This window comes from Amblyomma mixtum, chromosome 6 (genome assembly GCF_055824585.1).
Source record: "Amblyomma mixtum isolate Tamu chromosome 6, ASM5582458v1, whole genome shotgun sequence".
Lineage (NCBI taxonomy): Eukaryota > Metazoa > Arthropoda > Arachnida > Ixodida > Ixodidae > Amblyomma > Amblyomma mixtum.
The window spans coordinates 151,368,216-151,374,215 of record NC_143017.1 but is presented as its reverse complement, the minus strand read 5'-3'; the positions used below and the strand labels follow the sequence as shown (position 1 = coordinate 151,374,215).

Below are 6,000 nucleotides of genomic sequence, written 5' to 3'. Positions count from 1 at the left end.
TGATGGCCGTATGTGGCTAGGTTTAGCGTTGAGCAGTGTTGTAGGTGTTGAGTGAACTGCTGCCAGAGTTTGTAGAAAATCGCGCGTGAATCTTCATGGTTTCCGCAAGAAAAACGCGAAAGAAAAGTGCAGCGCTCGTGAAAAGGTGTTGTCTGTGCTGTGCAGAAGCTTTGGAAACGTTGACGAAAGGCGCGGTGAGTGAACTTCTCTTGATGCCGCAAAATGCATGCGCTAACTCAACGTAAGCCTACAGTGTCGCTTTGAAGTTGTTATGAGAAATATTCGGTTCGAAATAGAAGTAATTTCTGCAGCATTTTGTGGAGTCGAAGCACTCGTCTATGTGTCACGACACGTCTATTTCTCTGGGTGCAGCCTAAAGACGATGGTGGGGTGTAGTACGTCACCCCGAAAAAGTTGCGCGTGTTCTTGAGGTAGGTGCCGATCCTAAACGTAGAACAGAAAAAGAAAAGAAAATCACTTTCTTCATATCGTTCCAGCTTTACTGTTGTGAGTAATGCAAGTATTGTGCTTTAAGCGGGTACGCTTCGTAGCACCTGAACTCTGCCATGTTAACGGTTGCCTTTGCTTGGAAGGAGGGGTGCCCTCTGCGCCAAAGGGATGCGGTGTCGGCGTCGTGCTCTCTTTGAATATATCTCGTACTCATATTTCGAGTTTTGATAAGGCGAGTCACTGCTCGGCTGAAAGCTAGCTGCTGCGCGAAAAAGCCTGCATTTTGCCATTGCCGTGCCTGTGCTCACCGGCATACCCCACTTGTCACTCCCATGCCGTCAGTGGTACAGGATGCCCAACAGTTCGCTGCGTTAGTGCGCAGCTGTTCCACACTTGCTAGCATTGCCAAAACAACGCATTCAAGGTCGTTACTTTAGGATTAGATCGGTGGTTTTTAAGCGCCTCTTGCCAAGTTTGTTTTGAGCGGCAGCGGCGTGTGCGTCCGCACTTCGAATGCAAGAAACGCACGACCGAGCCTCATTTGCTCATTGCGCTCTCGTACGGGCCGTATTATACAGCTAGGCAAGGAACTTGCGAGCCACGAAAAATAAATGCGCAGCGCGGAAAGCGTCTCCTTCCAACAGGCGTGTCTAATGTGCCGTGAATTCCTCCGGCGTGTCTCGCGTGCATTTGGCCAGTCGCGGCCACACCACCATTGTGTATGTGCGCGTTCGGCCCTCTCGAAAAGACGGATCCCAAGCGAAGGGTGTAGCCCCTGTAACGACGACAACAACAGGTTGTGGCGACATGCACGCTGTTCCAGGCGCGTTTAAGCGCTTCTGACTCGCGTACGACGCTTGCCGACGCGGCCGGTCACGGTAGGGCTTGGCCATGGGCGCAGTGTACGCGAAATTCCCAAGTAAGGCAGGGCCCCCTGACGTCACGTAAGCGCGCGGAATTGCGGAGGCGACGGCGACGACTGCCGAGTCTCGCTTGCTGTTTTGGCTGCGCCGGCTGACGCTCTCCTCCGGCCGGTTTGGCTAGCGCGAAGCACAAACGACGTGACGAGCCCCGAACAGGCAGCAAGCAGGGGCCCTGCGCGCCGCGCGGTAGACTTCCCAATTGTGCACGCACCGGACGACTTCCGCGTCTTGCTTCCCCACTAGTGTGACGTCTTGTGGTGGACGGGTGAGGGAGCTAGTTCTTAACGTTGACACGCTTCATATGAGCGCGCTTGCCGCGGATACCCTTCTGGTCGCGGCGTTTCGTGGGGGCACCGCGCACATACGATATGGGTCACGGACGCCGCTGTCACGCCCAGCACTTGTGTACTTTTGCCGAGGCGCTCTTTGGGAGCGCTTGTACGACCCCACCTGTAATGGTGCGATGGGCTGGGCGTGCTCAAACGGGCTCCCTTTGGTGTTGGCCAGCTTATGATCAATTGTCTCGAAATGGAACTCCCGCAGCAGCGTGGGGCAGTGCCATTGTTGTAGTACAATCCATTAGGTTGGTGCTGTGGATGCTTCATGACAGCGGATAGTCGAAGTGGTCGCGATTCCTGTGAAGGCACGATGACTGCATATTATTGCTCACATCACCTGTGCTGCCTGTTCCAAACAAGTGCAGACTTACTACCAACGCCACATGCGATAGGCAAGGCCATGAACACATGCCAACGTGTAGAGCAGCATGCAGCTTAATTTGTAAGCAGAAAACATTATGCAACATTTTACTCTTCCATGACCACTGTATTTTTGAACAATGTCAGTTTTATCTGTGAAAGTGATGAAGTAAGTTCAGTTGTGGCTGAAGAGAATTTAGCATCATTATTTAGCAAATGCTGTACATGTGGAAAACTGAGGATGTTACTGGTAGGTTTGTTTGGCAAGGCTGAAAATTCTTGCTGCCTCTGCTTCCTATGCCGTTGACAACCCCTGCGACAGACAGTCGTTGCACATTGAGATGTCAAAAGTGTCAAGGAAACATGCACAGTGGAATGAGGCTGTGAAGGCTGCAGATGGCTACGTACCACAACACAGGAATATCGAGCTTTGAGCAAAAGACCCAAATGTAGTTGTCACACCTATAACACATATATGGGCTCTGCTGGTGGCACCTGGCTGTATATTTCATAATTGAAAATTGGTGGTTTAGTTTTTCATTTGGTTTTCTGGAAGTGTTTACAGTTGCACTAGACAGACCATGGTGGCTGTGTTTCAATGGGGGCAAAACGCAGAAGGCACCCATGTGCTGTGCGATGTCATTGCATGTTAAAGATCCCCAGGTGGTCGAAATCATTCCGGAGACCTCCGCTATGGCACCTACTTCTTTCTACTTTTCATTCCCACCTTCCTCCCTTCCATCACGGCATGCTTGAGTTGTCCACTGATAAATGAGTCACTGTGCCATTTCCTTTCCTCGGAAACCACTAATAGAAGAAAGCCCATTTCTCAACCTTCAGACTTGCATTCTGCCATTTAATGCACGAGAACTCACTTATACTTCATGTAATATTTTCATTTAGTTGATGCTAGTTTTAACTAGAAGACACGCAGTTCTCTTGCAGTTAATAGTGCATTATATCTAGTGTAAGTTATTCTATTCTGCTGCTAGTGGAAGTCTTCTGGCAAGTGGAAGTCTTGGACAAGGGGAATCTATTAAATGTGGCTGCTAGCATTTAGAAGCATGCAGGAGGGAAACAGCTGTGCAGCTGGAACACTAGGCAGGGCCACTGCACCTCAGTTGTTTTGAGCAGGCTAGAGCTGCAGGAAAAACTGCTTTGTGCTTTTTTGAATGACTGCAACATGCGTTGTATGCATTTAAAATAAATCACTGGTCATTTCAGTGCAGGGAGGTGAACATTGGAGGTGAGAAAATATTGGTTACGGACAATAGTGTGTCCATCTTAAGTTAACAAGAAGAATGACCTTATTGAATCTTTGTGCGGTTTCGTAGGTTAGAAGTTAATAGTACAAAAATTATTGGGTTGTATGTAGTTTTTGGCTGTCATATTGTACACACAGGTTATTCAAATCTGATTCTTTTAAAGTTTCATGTATTTATTTCTATTTCCATATAAGTTAAAAATTATTGTATCCAGCTGTTCAAAATATGTGGTACTCCACTCTGATTTGGTGCAAAAATGGGTAGGATCAGACCGAGAGGTTTGGGTGTGTGTAGAAATAGGCTGGTGATGAAGTTCTTATTTAGGAAATTGGTGACCCAGCATTGATTTGTTAATTAGGTGTGCATTAATTATTCATTTCCTTCAATAGAAAAGTACTGCATTAAACTATAATGGAATAGTGCTGCAAGAGTGGCCAGAATATGCTGGCATTCAGTTGAATTTGTGGTTAGTTTCACTTTCCTGAATGGTTTGCTAATCATTGATGTCGGTAATAGTGTCCTCTTTCACAAGCTCTCTCACAGTTGCATAACTACTGTCATCATAGCTGTCCATACGTATGTCATCTGTAATAGCAGTAGTAAATCCTGATTTCTGCCATAAAGGTCCACGAGGCATCTGCCAGCAGGAGTATTTGTAGCTTCGTGTAGTTTTTAATTTCCACCTCCCACAGTACTTTGCATTTGCATTTTCTAAGCATTACGTTGTTTTTATGCAGCACTACATGAAGTTGTTTAAATTTGTACTCTGGACTCATTTTTCCTGTTGGCTGTCATGTGTTTCACAAGCAGCATCTGCATTGTCCTTTCTCTATGCCCCTGATAGGGTGACTGGTTTCAAGGGCAACTTGAGGTATTAAAGGCTGGAAGCCCCACCCTTCATCCAAGTTACATGCTCAGCATTGTACACATGCTGTTTTTTTAATTAACCTTGTCTTTTCTTCTAAGGCTTGGTAGTACCAAGACCTGTTGCTTTGTCTTTTCCCAAGGAAAAATAAGCTTTATGTAGTTTTGATTCTTGTCTAACAAAGTTTTCAAGGTGATGGGGCTATGTTAATGATTCTACCTACTTTTCTGCCTGCGAATGAAGACAGACTTAACACTGTATACCAGATATCGAGAGGCAGGATGCCTGATCTGCAAACCAAGATTGTTAATGAAAGAAAATTTCAAGAAAATATAAGCCTGTCTAACATAGACACCCCTAGCTAGCGTCTAATGTGCAGGGCTTGAATTACAGTGGTATACTTGATTGCTACCCATTCAAACAGTAAAACCTTCATGACTTTTGACCGCATGATTTGGTTTGCAAAGCAAAGCTGTGATTGCATAACATTGCCACAGTATGCCACATTGCCACAGTATGCCACACTGCCACAGTATGATATCCAGAAAGTAGAAAAATACACTTTTCATTAGCAGGATATTCTAAATAGCAGGGATCATTTAGCGGTACCATTGCTATATGCAAGCCTTATAATGTTCTGTGTGCACTTGCTGTAAAACTTAAGCTTCAGCGAAGCGGTTTCTCAGCCGTAGAAATGTAAAATGTGTTAAGAATCGTTTCTCCTAAATACAAAAAAATTTAAACATATTGCCATAGAGTGGCACTAGTCAGAATACAATTTCCAATGCCTGCTTTTACATTTATTGCAATGGCATTAATGCAGTGCACACTTGAAGTGTCAGTTGCGTATGTGTGTAGTGTGTGTGTGTGGGCGAGAGACACATAAGTGGCCAAATTAATCTGAAGCCCTCCCTACAGAACCCTCAGTGTTGCTTTTCCCCTGAAGACTTATCTTCCTAATGTTACTAGTCATCTCTCACTCTTTGTATGTCTACCGCTAAGCTCTTCTTTCATTAATATTACATTGTAAGAATACTACACAAGAATTATGGTGGGAGAACACTGTGCAAACTGGAGACATTTTTTGCTTATTCTGTCATACTTATCTGTAAAATCTGTACACTCAGGGGTATGTAAACTGGCCAGTTGAGGATACAGGAATGATGGGAAAGTTCAGGCGTCGGCATTTCAAGGACCAACAACTGAATTTTAAGCACCCATTTTTTTTCACTGCAGGCAAGAACTTAATGTCTAAGGGACTCAGTTCCGCAACGGTTTTGTTAGAAATGAGGCAGAAGATATTTACGGGGAATTTTTCGATCTGTGGGTGCACCCAATTTTATGCATCCTGATGCTGGAAACCAAGATCAGGAAGCGCGATGGATAGAGATGGTGCCTGCATGCCGGCAAAATTGGTGTGCCAGAAACGGATATATATCTCGTCCTCCAGACAATAATTAGAGTTTGAATATAAAGTAGCATTCACGTTAGTTTCCAACCCAAAGTTATTTCGGCTCAGTGACATACGCCTCATTGAACAAAGTTACAGTGGACTGTGGTTATCGATTCAACCAAGAAATGGTATATACTGTGGTGCCACCTAGTGACAGAATCTAATAGCACTTTATCGGTGATGTGAAGAGAGCGTTGCTTTTCATCAAAGAGTTTACTGGAGAGAGTACAAACTATAACAAAACGGGATGTACGTTCGTGAAGATGGCACTTCACTGTTTTGTTTTCAGTATTCAATGCAAAATTAGTTATAAATCCTGGTTTCTTTGATATTGCATTTCTGAATT

At 45.0% G+C, this 6,000-nt stretch overlaps 1 protein-coding gene across 5 annotated transcripts in view; it reads left to right on the top strand.

Moving 5' to 3' along the window:
• Nucleotides 1-6,000, top strand: part of LOC149340777 (CLIP-associating protein 1-B-like) — a 167,592-nt gene continuing 161,592 nt past the window's right edge. For all 5 annotated transcript variants that reach the window (XM_089549631.1, XM_089549629.1, XM_089549630.1 and 2 more), the window contains exon 1: nt 1-194. The gene's annotated coding sequence lies outside the window, so the exon portion shown is untranslated. The remainder of the gene's footprint in view (nt 195-6,000) is intronic.